The following is a 16,885-nucleotide window of genomic DNA, read 5'->3' as shown; positions in this document are numbered from 1 at the left end:
AGAAAGAAAACACTGAATAAATGTTTAACAAATACATTCAAGCCTGAATGAGTTCTGTGGCAATAGCTATGGCAGTTATAGCATCAGTGAAGGAATACAAGGAAATTTCAAAATGCTGGAGTTTTCCAGGGCTTATTCATGAACAAGAAGCAATCTAAGTGAGAATCCATGGATAAAGTCAAAGATGTAGCATTTCCAGAAACATGCAGCAAAGTAGAAGTAACTTTTCCAGTTTAACAAAAACTACCAATCTTTCTTCTTTAAAAGAGTCAAAATATCTTTCTCTTCTCTCTATAGAAAATGATATAAAACGTTGTCACATAAAAGAATCAGAGAGCATACAGTTTAAAAAAATGCAAGAAAAAGAATTGTCTTATATACCAACAACAGCCTCGCCAAGAGCCAAATCAGGAAGTCAATCCCATTCGGAACTGGCACAGAAAAAAATAAAATACCTAGGAATACAGCTAACCAGGAAGTTGAATGATCTCTACAATAAGAATTATAAAAACACTGCTCAAAGAAATTAGTGAAGACAAACAAATGGAAAAACATCTCATACTCATGAATGTGAAGAACCCCTATCATTACAATGACCATACTGCCCAAAGAAATTTAGAGTCAATGCTATTCCCATCAAACTACCAACAATGTTCTTCACAGAACTAGAAAAAACTATTTAAAAATTTATATGGAACCAAAAGAGGGCTTGAATAGCCAAAGTAATCCTATGCAAAAGGAACAACGCTGAAGATATGCATGTTAACTGACTTCAATACCTATACCACAGGGCTACAGTAATCAAAACAGCATGGTACCGGAACAGAATAGACAGTCCAGAAATAAGGCTGTACACCTACAACCATTTGATCTTTGACAAACCTGAAAAAAACAAACAATGAGGAAAAGACCCTCTATTCAATAAATGGTGCTGGAATAACAGGTTAGCTATATGCAGAAAATTGAAGCTGGACCCCTTCCTCGTATCATATACGAAAATCAACTCAAGATAAATTAAAGATTAAATGTAAAACCCGAAACTCTAAAAGCTCTGGAAGACAACCTAGGCAATACCATCCTTGACATAGGAACAGGCAAAGATTTCATGAAAAAGATACCAAAAGCTATTGCAACTAAAGCACAAATTGACAAGTGGGATCTAATTAAACTGAAGAGCTTCTGCCCAGCAAAAGAAACCATCAACAAAGTAAACAGACAACCTACAGAATAGGAGAAAATATTTGCAAACTATGCATCTGGCAAAGGTCTAATATCCAGCTTCTATAAGGAACTTAAACAAATGTACAAGCAAAAACAACCCCATTAAAAAGTGGGTAAAAGATATGATCACTTTTCAAAAGAAGACATACATGCATCCAAGAAGCATGTGAAAGCAAGGTCCAAACCAGTGATCATTAGAGAAATGCAAATCAAAACTACAATGAGACAGCATCTCACACCAGTCAGAATGGCTATTTTTTTTTTTTTTTTTTTTTGAGATGGAGTCTCGCTCTGTCACCCAGGCTGGAGTGCAGTGGCGCAATCTCAGCTCACTGCAAGCTCCGAGAATGGCTATTTTTTTAAAGTTGAAAAATAACAGATGCTTTTGAGGTTAGCAAGCAATTGTTGGAGTTGTGCCAAGCAACTGTTGGTGGTAGAGTAAATTAATCCAACCACTGTGGAAAGCAGCACTGCGATTCCTCAAAGAGCTAAAAACAGAACTAGCATTTGACCCAGCACTTCCATTATTGGGTATATACCCAAAGGTTTATAAATCGTTCTATTATAAAGACACATGTACACCAATGTTCACTGCCACACTATTCGCGATAGCAAAAACATATAATTCACCTAAATGCCCGTCGATAACAGATTGATTAAAGAAAATGTGGTATATATACACCACAGAATACTATGGAGCCACAAAAAAGAATGAGATCACGTCTTTTGTGGGAACGTGTTTGGTGCTGGAGGCTATTATCCTTAGCAAGCTAAAGCAGGAACAGAAAACCAAATACTGCATGTTCTCACTCATAAGTGGGAGCTAAATGATGAGAATTCATGGGCACAAAGAGGGGAACAACAGACACTGGGACCTGCTCGAGGGTGGAGGGTGGAAGAAGGAAGAAGAACAGAAAAATAACTATTGGGTGCTAGGCTCAGGACCCGAGTGACAAAATAATCTGTACAACAAACCCCCATGACACTAGTTGAGCTATATAATAAACCTGCACATATACCCTTAAACCCAAAATAAAAATTTTTTAAGTATTAGGAAGTTAGAAACTATTTGTTTTTCTGGAGTTTATTTGATTTGTCATTTTCATGTATAATTACATGTAATCACTTTCTTAATTTATATACATTGCTTTGTATTTTTTAAAGGCCCCCTCAAAACTGTATAATCTTCAATTTGCACCAAACCCCGATCTCCCCCTAAGGGAGAAATTCAGTAAAATTACTTAGCTAGAAAATAATTAAAATAATTACAATTAGACTTGAAGCCAGGACTGGTTGGTCTCAAAGAGTTCTTTCTATTGCACTTTCACCACCTTTATTATCAGTTAAACCTCAGCGTGAATAAGTGTCCTCTCTTCTTGAGAATAAATAAATGTGGAGGGGAGAGAAAAATCAAGGAAACTTCTGGAGAAGTTATTATTAAACACACAAAACACAGGCTATAAGTATCTGAACACAAACTATTCCTACTTCACATTTTGCTTAGACTTGGGTCACTGGCCTCTTGTTATATAGCTGACTAAAAAGAATTATTTACTGTGTATACCTGAGTATAAACTCGTATTTTATTCTTACCTTTGCATATCTATAAATTTGACTATGGTTTCACAATTGGCATGCCCATAAGACTGTCTAATGGAGAAAAAGAAAATCCTGCAATACACCTTTTGTTTATGGAAATCTCCATCTCAGAGGTACCAACCTACTTTTATTTCTAGATGCTTTTTATTACTGTAGCAGTTATGCTATTGGTAGATGTATCCAGTGGCAATTTTAGGATTTACATACCCGATAAATGCAATAAATAATTAAAGCCAGCATTAAGTATGCTAAGAAGTCTACATGTCTCCTAAAACAATTACACCAGCATTGTAAAACTGTTAAAACAGAAATATAAGCAAGCCAATCACACTTAAGATTTGATCATTTTTCTAAAAGACTCACAGTTGCCAGCCATTAAAGCTAGTGGAAAAACTTTCCTCTGGGGACTATTTTCCTCGTTCATTTTGTACCATGCTAGAATTAACAAAAAAGAAAAAAAAAAAAAGGCCTAGAAGAACAAGAATCCTTAATAGAAGTAAACCACAACACACCTCATACAGTTTTGGACAATGAATATTGTATTTTTTGCCAATAGCCAGCAACAGGTACCCTCTGCTTTTGCTAATGCAGTTCAGCTGATATGACAGACAAAACTGAAAGAGAAGGAGAATGTGCTTTATCATCTGTAGCCGAATTTCAATTTTCTCTTTCAAGTACAGTTGAATGCATTTTCTTTGCAACCCAAAGACAGAAGATCTTGATTACTGTTGCAAGAATAATCTCAGCTTTTGTGTGAAGAAGATAGGGAAAATAAATAGTCTCTCTGGATGACGTGTCAGCTTGTGAACTTACAAAACAAGATATATTCTTGGAGATAGGGAAATTAAATTAAGGTGAAATAGTATACCCATTAAAATGACAACTGAAGGCTTGTTTGGTAGGCTATGGCTGGCTTCCCAAATGTCCGTGTCAGCCTCACCCCAGGGGCACACACAACAGAACCAGGAACAAACAGGGTCAAGACAGATGCAACTGTCTGGGAATACAGGTCACTCAGGCCACAGGCCCTGTCATGAACTGCCAGCTCTTCTGTAAAATAAAGGTTTCAACTCCTTTCCCCCCGCAAGCACCCATGTTTAAGGTCTTAAGAAAGAAAAGGAATTGATGTCTCCCTAGATTTCTTCTCATCTTTATCCACATCAAAAAAAGCAATCTAACACCAGTTCAGCTGGATTTTTTCTCTTTGTCTCAGGAGAATGCTAAGTGTGTCCCCTCCTGAGTATTAGGAAAAGTTGTGTTTCTCTCTGAGTCACCTTTTCGTTCCATTCAACAGACAACATTTTAATTGTGGCTAATAAAAAGAGTACTTCATTGTCCCCAATATGATCAGAAAACACAAAATTAGTAACTAGTCTGTTATTGTTCTTTCTCAAGTACTCTGTCTCATGCATCCCTCAGGATAATCCCAACGGCTGTCAACTCAGCACTGCTGTCCCATCCCCATCCATACTTTTATCCCTCCTTCCTCTCCGCTGCTCAAATTAAATAGCCCATTCCCAATTCATCTGACAAATCAGTCTGCAACAAGGGATGACAGTGGCTTGAAGTGTATATTTACATGGACACAAGAGATCAGGTCCTCCACTATACACCTCACCTCTACCCTGGGTAATATTTTAAACCAGAAAGTTAACATGAGAAGTTATCAGACCTCATTTTCTCTTACCTCACATTAAATCTGTTATTGTTAACCACATTAACTTGACACTTTAATTTCCTCAGCTTCCCTAACTATGCTGGCTATGTTCTCTGATCTCCACCTCTCTGTTTCTCCTTCTAACTCTCTATGGGCTGCCTCTAAACCTAATTTTTGGCCTTATAGCACAAAGGGCTCACTCATTCTCATGACTGCTGTCACCTTTAGGCTGGAGAAGTCTGAACCTATATCTCCTGCCTAGAATCCCAGTACTGTATGTTCAATGTTTAAAGGGATTTTTTTCCTGGATATAGTCATTGGCCATATCTAAATATGCATAAAGATTTACTTGCCACCTTCCCTTCCAAATTTGTATTATTTTCTCCAAATCCTCAAGTTATCTCTGAATTACTTATTTTATTCCATTCATAACTTAGGTCTAACAAGAACTTTGGACTCTTCTGAATTCTCTTCTCCAAAAGCCAAATTTATATTAGATGTTCTTATCATTTACTCTTAAATTATTCCAGTATTTCCCTAATTGGCCATCCTGATTCATATGTCTCTCCATCTCACCATTCATTATTGTTTTTGAGACAGGGTCTTGCTCTGTCACCCAATCTGGAGTTCAGTGGTGTGATCATGGCTCACTGCAACCTCAACCTCTTGGGCTCAAGCAATCCTTCCACCTCAACCTCCCAAGAAGCTGGGACTACAGACATGCACCACCATGCCTGGCTATTTTTTTTTTTTTTTAATTATTTGTAGAGGTGGGGTCTTGCTGTGTTGACCAGGCTGTTCTCAAACCCCTGAGCCCAAGATATCCACTGGCCTCACCCTCCCAAAATGCTGGGATTACAAGCGTGAGCCACTGTGCCCAGTCCCCTCAATTTATCATTGATAAATATTCATATAATATTGTTTCTTATTATTTCACTTCCCTGTTTAAAAACTGTGTTGGTGCTACATTGTCCATAGTATCTGATCTGAACTCTTTGGTCTAGCCCTATATCCTTTTGCATATATCTTTCTGTTTACTAAGCATAAAATTAGATTATCAAATTCATTGACAGAATTAACCAATGAACACAGTGTACTGTAAACCTACTATAGTGTAACCTCATGAAGGAAGGGACTGCTCATCACCTCTTATTTGTTCATTGCTGTATTTTACTATGTGGAGAAAAAAATTAACAAATTGTGTTCAATAAATGATCTTAGTTTTTATCAGTTCCCATAGCTGATATGCTATCTTCTTTATTTACCTCTTATACAAAATAAGGTCTACCTCATTATCCTTCTCCTCTAATAAAAATTATCAGTTACTCCAACATACCTGTACTGATCTCTCTCCTTTTTCAACTACTATATCTTTAAAATATACTTTATTATACTGTATGCTAACAATTCCATCTGTATAGCAATTTTGTCTTTCAAGCTAGATTTCAGTACCCACTTATTTGAAAAACTGTCACAGTATTACAAAATAAAAAGAACGTGAAACTTTGTAACTAGAATCTGAAAGATGAGTTAAGAAAGGCAAGAAATCATCTCCTAACTAGTGAGTTTAGCTAGTAACAAGTGCATAGATTCAGTCTCAATTGCTAGGTAGGCATAAAATCCATTTTGATAAAACCCTAAAGAGAATGGAAATCTAAATGCACTTCAAGAAGACAGGCTTAACAATCGGAGGGTGTGTGTGTGTATGTGTGTGTGTGATCTGTGCATTTATGTACGTGGGGGGTGCTTTTCTGCCAATGAGATAGAGATTGTGAGTCATGAGCTAAATAGTTGGCCTTTCATGAGAAAGTATAGATTCTTCTCTGTAGGTCTCCAGGCTCATGATAGACTCTATCCCACTTAAATTTCATCCACAAATTAATTTCATAAATAAAATAAATGAATATAAAAGTATTTTCTATTTGAATGATTTCTGCAACAATTACACAGGCATTTTTGACATCTTAAAATAATAAGTATAGTAATCATTATAATAGCTATCATTTGTAGAGTACGTGCTATGCTCCAGGTATAGTGTTAACAGTTTCATCAAGCACAAACGATAAAAAGTCATGTACTAGATATGTGGAAAAATAAAACAACCCTAGATTTCTCAGTGTTCCTATAAAAATCCCAAGCCTCCTTCAACATGGAAATATATTCACTATATAGTCAAAAAATCTTTCATTTCATTTCTCACAAAAACATTTTCACATACCATAATGATTAAATCTGTAGCAATTTGTTTCCCTAATGATGGAGCTAACTGTTCTGATCCAACATTAAACTCAGATCTCCCCAAATCAAAAGGTTACATACTGGGGTAGTTACCTAGTTACTGGGTGAAAGCACAAAGCAGAAAATTCCTAGGTATTTATATTCTAACGAAGAATGAGACCCAGGACTTGGAGACATCTCTAGGTCTGTGACACACAGGGCTATGTGGCTCCTGGGGAGATTTTTATTTACATACCAAAGTGCTGAAGTTAAGAATCAGGCCCATTATGTTTCCAAGGATACCCTTACAGAAAGAGAGTTGGAGAGCTGCCTCCTTGCCCTTAAAAAAGCAGAGAAAATCTGTTTTTTCTTGTTCTTACTTGGGTAGTTTGGCTTCTTGAGTAGAACAACTGACCTGGCTCTCACTGTCTCACCAGAAATGTAAGAACTGGCGGCAGGGGAGGAGGCCAGTCTTCTTTCTCATGAAGAAATCTGTTACTGATATGGGGCACCTCAAATTCAGAATAAAATTAATACAAACAAATATTGCTATGATTTGAGTGTTTGTGTTCCCCCAAAATTCATTTGTTGAATTCTAACCCCACAGTGATGACATTAAGAAGTGGGGCCTTTGATAGGTCACCCTCATTAATCAAATTAGTGCCCTTATAAAAGAGGCCCAATGAAGCTTGTTTGTCCCTACTACCATGTGAGAATACAGCAAGATGATGTCATTTATAAGCAAATGGTGCCCTCACCAGACACCAAATCTGCTGGCTCCTAAATCTTGGACTTCCCATTCTCCAGAAATATGTGACATAAATTGCTGTTGCTTATAAGCTACCCAGATTATGGTATTTTGTTGTAACAGCCCAAAAAAAGACAAAGACAAATGTTAAAAACTCAACAAAATGTGAACTTTATATTCTTAGCAGTTCTAGAACCTCAGGTGTATAATATGTAACTTTATTTCTACATTGTATTATAATTTCTGCCTTTGATTACCTAGTCTAGCATAAAGTTTCAATGTGCTTATAAATTCAGACTTTCCTGGGATTTCTTATTCTGGTTTCAGAAAAAGCATATGTAACATTGAGGTATGAAGGGTGGCATTCAGATGATCCTTGTTCATTTTACTTGTGGTATCTTATGGTAATATAACCTGTCATATACTGCCTCAACATGAGTATTAAACATGGATTGCTACTAGAGCAGGTACTGAAAGCTATGGTCTCACCAATGAACCTGATTCCCACCTCAGCTATGAGACATCATCGATCAACGGAAATTTCTGATAAATCATCCTACTGTCCTCATCATAGTCTTCCCACTCTGATGGAGTTGGGGGTAGAAAAATCAGTAACTGGCAGTCCTACCCAAGTTCTAAACAATTAAGCGATACAAAGGAGTTGTCTTAAGATGAGATCAATATCTTACCTCTGCATCAAATAAAGCACATTTAGAGAGTACAATTTAATCTGTTGTATGATTAATTTTATGTGTCAATTTGACTGGGCTTAAAGATGCCAAAATAGCTGGTAAAACATTATTTCTAGGTGTGTCTGTGAGGGTGTTTCCAGAAGACATTAGCATTTGAGACAGTAAACTGAGTAAAGAAGATGCACCCTCACTAATGCGGACTTACATCAGCCAATCTATTGGGGGTCCAAAGAACAAAATGGCAGAGAAAGAGTGAACCAACTCTCTCTCTTTAAGCTGGAACATCCATCTTCTCCTGCCCTCAAACACTGCAGCTTCTGGTTCACCAGATTTCACATTCAAAGACTTACATCAGTGGTCCCCCCGAGTCCTCAGGCCTTAGGTATTAGAGTGGAAGTTACACAATCTGTTCTTCTGGTTCTTACATTTAAGGACTCAGTCTGAATCACGCCATCAGCTTTCTTGGTTCCCCATATTGGGACAACATATTATGGGACTACTCAGCCTCCATAATTGCATTAGACAACTCCCCTAACAAATCTCTTCTTATCCCTATGTCTATCTCTATATATCCTATTAGCTTTGTTTCTCTGGAGAACCCTGCCTAATACATCTATCAACAATGAGTTTTCCAATATTACACAGATCTTCCCACTCAGTCTCAGCAACAGTATGAGGAAAGTCCTTCTCTTACCCCTGTAAAATGGAAGAGCAGAGCAACTTCCTGAGGACAGCTGAATCCCAAGAAAAAAAGGAGGACAATGTTCTAGTTTCCTCTTCTAAAGTCAACAATCATATAACTCCCTTAACTACTCACATAAAAGTTAGATCAAGAGATCAAACATGTTATAACAGTGGACCTTCCACATAAAAGGAAACATCACAAAAAGAAATAAAGCATTCTATAATCCCTTCCATATACTAATGATCTGCAGCATTTTTGTTCTACTAAACCACTGGACTTAATCATTAAGCTTATGGTCAGTCAGCATGGCTCTCCTGCAGAGAAGGAAATCAGCAGCCTATCAAAACATTGCTTCTTTGCTTCTTCCATTTCATGAGTCACCTACACTATCTATGACTTTAGGTATTGTTCTGAGGCCACTGTTAGCAGTTAAGATTTTTGAATCCCGAATTCTCCAAAGTAGGTCAAAACTACATTAATTAAATTAAATCTGTAGTCATTCTACAGTCTGGCCAACATGGCAAAACCTCGTCGCTACTAAAAATACAAAAATTAGCCAGGCATGGTGGCACACACCTGTAATTCCAGCTACTCGGGAGGCTGAGGCACAAGAATCACTTGAATCTGGGAGGCAGAGGTTGTAGTGAACCCAGATCACACCACTGTACTCCAGGCTGGGTGACAGAGGGAGACCCTATCTCAAAAAATAAATAAATAAAAATAAAAATAAAAAAATTGTAGTTAGTCTATAACTAAAGCTGAAAACTTATTTCTAATTCTATGTCTTATCAAAAATTATGACAAGTATATATCTAGCATAATACATCAGGGTCCTGCGATGAGAACAAACAACTTAAGAAATTCCAAGAATACAATTCTAACATTACAGAGATATGCCAAATTTGAAAATAAGCCCTTTCAATTATTACATTCCCAAGAATAAATTTAAGGCAAAAATTAAATCACCTTGGAAATTCAAATAAAAAACCATTAACACTCAAAGGACTCAAAGGAATTAAAGTCCATAATCAAATTTTCATTTCCTTATGAGCTACACCTTGAAAATGTTCAAATCACAATGCGTAGATAAAAATCAATAAAACATCATGATGAATTTATTCTTCTGCCACTTCCCAGAGGCATTCTTAATACTTGGAATGGGCATACAGTCATGTGCCACATAACAACATTTCAGACAATGATGGACTGCCCTATAATATTAAAATGGAGCTGAAAAATTCACATCACCTAGTGACAATGTAGTCCCTGTAATATTGTAGCACAATTACTTAGTTTTTTAAATAAATTCAGTGTAGCCTAAGTGTACAGGGTTTATAAAGTTAACAGTAGTATACAGTAATGTCCTAGGCCTTCACATTTACTCACTACTCTCTGCCTCACCCAGAACAACTTTTAGTCCTGTAGGCTCCTCATTCATGCTAAGTGCACAATACAGGTGTATCATTTTTTATCTCATACAGTATTTTTACTCCTCCTTTGCTATGTTTATATATGTTTAACTACACAAATATTGACCATTGTGTTACAAGGACCTTCAGTATTCAGTAAAGCAACATCCTGTACAGATTGGTAGCCTGGGAGCAATTAGCTATACCACATAGCCTATGTGTGTACTAAGCTATACCATCTAGGTCTGTGTAAATACACTGTATGATGTTTGTAGAATGATGAAATCACCTAATGATGCATTTTTAAGAACATATATCCTTGTTGTTCAGCAATGCATGACTGTAGTTCCTCCAGGATTCAGAAATTATATCACATCAAAGACAAATTTTCCTAGCCACATTGTAAAAAGCCCAAAGAATAATCATCCGCAAAAAAAAAAAAAAAAAAAAAAGGGAGCTGTAGCTGTATCTCTACCATATTCTTATGATCTCTGATAAACTAAAACTGTATCAAAGATTTAAATGTACAAAGGGAAAGAACTATGAAACCAGCACTTTGGGAGGCCGAGACGGGTGGATCACGAGGTCAGGAGATCGAGACCATCCTGGGTAACACGGTGAAACCCCGTCTCTATTAAAAAAAAAAAAAAAAAAAATACAAAAAACTAGCCGGGCGTGGTGGTGGATGCCTGTAATCCCAGCTGCTCGGGAGGCTGAGGCAGGAGAATGGCGTGAACCCGGGAGGCGGAGCTTGCAGTGAGCCGAGATCGCGCCACTGCACTCCAGCCTGGGCGACAGAGCGAGACTCCGTCTCAAAAAAAAAAGAAATATGAAACCATGCAGTACTAAATGAAAACACACAAATTCCTTTAAAATCTGGAATGAAAAAGACATTTCTAAATGACTAAAACCCATTACATAAAGAAGGAAATACTGATAAATTGCACTACATTAAAAGAAAAATCAGAGTCAAAAGACAAATAACACACTAGGGAAAAAATATTTCAAACTCACATCATAGGCAAAAGATTCATCTCCATCATATAAAAAGAGCAGGTAGAACTCAAATGGAGATAACAGTGATAAATTCCTAAAAATGTTCAAAGAAAATGAAAATCACTTCACAGAAAAATAAATTAAAACAGCCCTTAAAGAAATACAAAGGTATACAACTCATTCACATGTTCTTATTAAATAATAAATACAAATTAAAACAACACAGAATATTTTTCACTTATCAGATTGTCAAGAATCCAAATTTTCATAATACTCTGTCAACGAAACAGATCACACTATAAGAAGAATGCAGCCGGGCGCGGTGGCTCAAGCCTGTAATCCCAGCACTTTGGGAGGCCGAGACGGGCGAATCATGAGGTCAGGAGATCGAGACCATCCTGGCTAACACGGTGAAACCCCGTCTCTACAAAAAAATACAAAAAACTAGCCGGGTGAGGTGGCGGGCGCCTGTAGTCCCAGCTACTCGGGAGGCTGAGGCAGGAGAATGGCGGGAACCCGGGAGGCGGAGCTTGCAGTGAGCTGAGATCTGGCCACTGCACTCCAGCCTGGGCGACAGAGCCAGACTCTGTCTCAACAAAAAAAAAAAAAAAAAGAAGAAGAAGAATGCAAAACGGTACAACATATACAGGGAGAAATTTGGTAATACACAAACATTACACAGGCATTTATATTTTGATAAAACAATTCTACTTTTAGGAATTTAGACATGCAAGCATCCACTAGCAGGAAACTGTTTATGATACATTCACATCATAAAGTATTAATTCCATGCAACAAGGAACAGTTTTCCACAGACTGAAAACACGCAGTTGACTGAAAAAAAAAAATGAGGTACAGAGCAGTGTGTGTAAAGTCTGCTATCTTTTGTAGAGAAACGGAAAAATTAAGAATATAGATTCCTATTTGTATGTGTTTGCATATTAAAAGACAACACATTAGGTATATATAGTATGGCAGAACCTACTAAACGGATTATCTACCTACTTATGAATCTGAAGCCAGATTGCCTAAGTCTGTTTCTGTCACTTCCAAATTAAAACCTTTTCGAGCCTATTTTTAATATGGTGAGTATAGACATTCTTACCTCAGAGAGCTGATACAAGATATATATGAGTTAATATTTGCAAAGTACATAGGACTGTATTTGGACACTTAAGTATTATACACTTTTTTTTTTTTTTTTTTTTAAGCAACAAACAGCTAAATAAATAGAACCTGCAGGCATGGGTAAATATATGAATAGAAGTAAGGTTTGTCAAATTTACATTTTTCCATCTCTTTTAATTTTACAAATGTATGGTTCAAAAACAATACTAAAAGAATACATATACTCAACACAACTGCCCACACACCTATGTAATATAAACATAGCCACATTCCCAAACCCTAAAACAGTTATCCCAAAGTACACTACGTTCTTAGAAACCAGAGCTGAATGTCATCTAGAGGAAGAAGAGGACATGAAAATATTCTTGGTTGCAGCCTCATCAGGATGCTTGTCATTTATGGGAGTAACACAAAATCCAGAAAACTCCTATCAATATGATAATTTTGACATTAAGGATTCATCATAACTGGGACTAAGATGCGCTCAGCATACTGTTGCCTCTCTCTCATGACATTTGAGACATTCCTACCTTCCAGAAAAGTTTAACATTTTCCAGTCAAGATCACCAGGTTTTAATTAAGTATAAAATTTTCCCTCTACATCCTGTTTTTAAAACCTCTTCATTTTCCTTCCCTCTCTGAGCTCTCAGTTTCTGCCACTTTGGTGTAGCTGAAGATGGACTCTCTTACAAAACAGAGCCTACCATCTCTGACAAGCATCTATTTCAATACTATATTACAGTAGCTCTTTCCACTGTTTCTTGTTACAGAATTGATAAGTTGGTGACCTGCCCCTTAGGGAGGGTTTCTCGCTCATCTATTTATTTCAGCTGGAAAATCACTCTCAGCAGATTCCTGAACTGAAGCTGCAATTGATGATTCCGCAGCCTGAGCCTCCAGAGGCTGAAAGAGAACTAATTCCTTTTCCATGTGCTCCTTTACGCACTTTCATCATAAAATTGTACAGACCTTGAATAGCATTTTTTTCTGCTACATATTTTTCTGCAACAATGAAACACACCTCTACTTTTTATTTTCTTCTATCCTTCTCTTACACCTTTCAGAAAGTTTTAACTGTTCTTAGCTATGTAATCAACTTAGGAAGCTGAGTTTCTAACTGCTTTGGTCTCTTCTCCAACACACATAGCATTAATGCTGTTTGCTGGATGAACACTTCACTACCTTATTTTTTTTCTATGCACTAGTCTTTTTCTAACATACGCCTCTAGTTCTTAAGTTCCAGAATCTTCTTCTCTATCAGTAACAATGAAATCAGTCAATTTTGAATTTACTAAAAGTATCTACCATTCAAACACCTATTTTCCCCTCTTCCTCCCTGAGACAAATAATTCCATACAGGAACTTTTCTCTCATTAGACCAACATTTGGTCTATTTAAGCTTGAATTTATCTTCTTGCCTGTCTCATTCCAATATGCTCCTCTTGCTTGAGCCTTGTCTTGAATCCTAATTTTTGGGCACAATCCTTCAAAGCACAAAATATGACTACGTTCAAAATCTCTAATGGCTATATTACCTTGAAAATCACCTAATGATACTGTGGGTTCAACAGATTTCCCTAGTCTTAGTTTTAACTGCCTTTAACGTCATCCCTTAACTGTGACTTCTTAACAGTTTCCTATTTCCTGACTCTCTTTGAAGGAGCCATTCCATTTGAGATCTTGCCTCTTTCTCTTTTTGATTAATTTGACTCAGGTTCTTACCTCAATCTAGTAACAACCAAACTCTTAAACTCTCCTTTTACCAATCCTATGACATACAACATTTAGATCCTCTTGAATCTCTATTTCCCTCTTATAGATGTCTACTTTAACTTCAAATCTCATTTTCTATGTCATTTATCTTAAGCTGGTGTCCTAATTTCCCAAATTTGCTCCTAAAACTTTTCTTTTCTCCAGCTCTAACTTATTGCTTCCATTTTCCACTGCTCTCTATTAACAATGAAGCATAAATTTTAAACTACTCTAGCACCTAAAATCCTAAGCAAAATGATTTTAGAACCAGATATTCCAATCATGAGACTTTTAATTGCTTTCTCACTCACTGTTTTGCAATAATTGTATTGAATGGTTTCTCATCATCAATTTATGAAGAAGGTATATGGCTCTTAACAAAAAGGGTTCCCGTTGCTTTTTAATTTAATATCCATCTCCATAATTTGATATCCATATGCACCTCCTATGGATGGAGTCACAGTGTGGATCTCAAAGATCAAAAGTTATGACCAAAGTACATAGAATTGTTCAATTCAAAGCCACCCTGAGATCACAAAATAGGAACAACTATTAAATCGATGGCCAAGTCAGATAACTCCAAGATTTGTCACTCCAAACTTCTATCTCTTATATCTGAAGAGGAGTCAAAACAATATAAAAGATCAGAATTTGAGCAGACTTTTTATTTTTTTTTTTTTAGACGGAGTCTCTCTCTGTGGCCAGACTGGGGTGCAATGGGGCAATCTCAGCTCACTGCAACCTCCGCCTCCCGGGTTCAAGCGATTCTCCTGGCTCAGTCTTCCGAGTAGCTGGCACTACAGACAAGTGCCACCACGCCCGGCTAATTTTTGTATTTTTAGTAGAGACGGGGTTTCACCATGTTGGCCAGGATGGTCTCGATCTCTTGATCTCGTGATCCTCCCGCCTCGGCCTCCCAAATTGCTGGGATTACAGGTGTCAGCCACCGCACCCGGTCAGAATTTGAGCAGACTATATATGCCCCCTATGTAGGCCTGGCACTAAACATTTCCTGAAAATACCACTGGCCATACTAGAAACACTTTGAGATCTATAAGGCTCGCACACAAAAAGACTCTAAAATCAAACCCTTCTCTCAGTCAAGGCTACTTAGAAAAAACTGCGTCTACAGATTTCAAAGCCAAGCAGCAATAATCACTTAACCAACACCAGCATGCCTCAGCGCTCCTGGTCAGATTCTGCTTGCTGAGTCCCTCAAAGCTTGTTGGCTTTTTCTTACAGCCCAAGGTAGGCAAACCTGCTTATATACAAACAGCCACTCTCCTGTGGGCAAAATTGCCACTACAGCTGAACATATGTCATCAGTACCTAGAATTCTGCCAGAGCGTAACACTTCCCACTTTAGCCATGCCAAAAGCTACAACTACACAAATCGCTAAGCAACATGGAATTCCTTTCCTTTTCATTTTCTTTTCACTCCCATCCTATGTCCTAGACGTCAGAGTGACAGAAGGTCCAAAATATAACGTCTTTCCATTCCCTCTGGGAGAAATGAAACAAAAGAAGTGTAAAAAAAAATCCAAAATATTTCCTGATAACTGTTAGAGCAACGAGTGAAGACTGTGTCTTATAATTGTCAGCTTACTGATAACGAACCCCAGAATTAGAGGAACTTACCAAGGACGTCACGGGTAACAGCCAAAAGAAGATGGCGCAGAGGCAAATTCTCAGTCTTTCAGTTTTACAGCCTGGAGGGGTCCGGTTAAACAGGTACTTCCGATGAGCAGTTTCCACAAAAGGAAGAGGCGGTCCAAGGACTGTGCGTTCCAAACTGACCAATCAGATAAATTATTGCTATCTCCACAGGAGAAACTAAAAAGACAGCCATTAGGAGTGTTCTTCTAATATAAGTCCCTCTGTAATGAAGGAAACAAAAGAATTGAGATAGGTGTTCCTACCTACCAACATAATTCCTAGTAACACCTGTTGGGATCTTTTCTTTCCATGTCGCAGCTATCTCTTGGCAAGGCCCCTGGCTCCGTGTTACATCTTTATCCCACTTGATGATGAGGGAACTTTGAGATGGCCTGCAACCCAAAGCAAGTCATAAATCCGGTGTAGCCCATCTGATCTCTCCTAAGCATGCTAGGATGCTAATTATGATGACCACATAATATTTTGCCCAATCTGAGACCCTTGAAAGTGAAAGAGGGCAATGAAATTAATTAAAATTATGTGTTTTACTATTTTTTGAGATTTTTGAGACTTTATATTGGTGGACCAATAAAGTGCAATTCAAAATTCATTTTGGAAAGCAAATTAGTTCTTGAAATTAAAATGATATAACTGTATATTAAAGCTAAAACGTTTTTTAAAGCCTGTATTGATAATATGAACGTTATAAAATGGCGCTTTGGGAAGTGGAGGCAGGTGGCTCACCTGAGGTCAGCAGTTTGAGACCAGCCTAGCCAACATGGTGAAATCCCGTCTCTACTCAAAATACAAAAATTATCTCAGTGTGGTGTCGGACGCCTGTAATCCCAGCTCCTCTGGAGGCTGAGGCAGGAGAATTGCTTGAACCACGCAGGCGGAAGTTGCAGTGAGCCGAGATCGTGCCATTGCCCTCCAGCTGGGCAACAAGAGCGAAGTTCCATTTCAATATATATATCATTCTTGCCGTATGCTGATGTATTTTAATTAGTGTTTTGGTCTATAAGATTGGGTCACTGGTATTTTCTAAAGAATGTATTTTAATATGGTATCATGTAAACTTTTTAAATCGCCTATAGTCTTCTCATATATGTACTTTATGGGTGATAT

The 16,885-nt window shown here is 37.5% G+C and overlaps 1 protein-coding gene across 10 annotated transcripts in view; it reads right to left on the bottom strand.

Annotated features, from left to right (window-relative positions):
* COX7B2 (cytochrome c oxidase subunit 7B2) overlaps window positions 1-16,248 on the bottom strand; it is a 165,828-nt gene extending 149,580 nt beyond the window's left edge. For 2 of the 10 annotated variants that reach the window (XM_017872665.1, XM_017872663.1), the window contains exons 1-2: window positions 15,743-16,146; window positions 11,243-11,318 (exon numbers count right to left, since the gene is read on the bottom strand). The gene's annotated coding sequence lies outside the window, so the exon portion shown is untranslated. Of the gene's footprint in view, window positions 1-11,242; window positions 11,319-15,742 lie in introns of all 10 variants that reach the window. The other 8 variants (XM_017872658.1, XM_017872661.1, XM_017872664.1 and 5 more) reach the window with 5 other exon arrangements.
* Window positions 16,249-16,885: the final 637 nt, after the last annotated feature.

Source organism: Rhinopithecus bieti, unplaced genomic scaffold, assembly GCF_001698545.2.
Source record: "Rhinopithecus bieti isolate Rb0 unplaced genomic scaffold, ASM169854v2 scaffold_7167, whole genome shotgun sequence".
Taxonomy (NCBI): Eukaryota; Metazoa; Chordata; class Mammalia; order Primates; family Cercopithecidae; genus Rhinopithecus; species Rhinopithecus bieti.
This window is presented reverse-complemented; position numbering and strand designations above follow the sequence as displayed.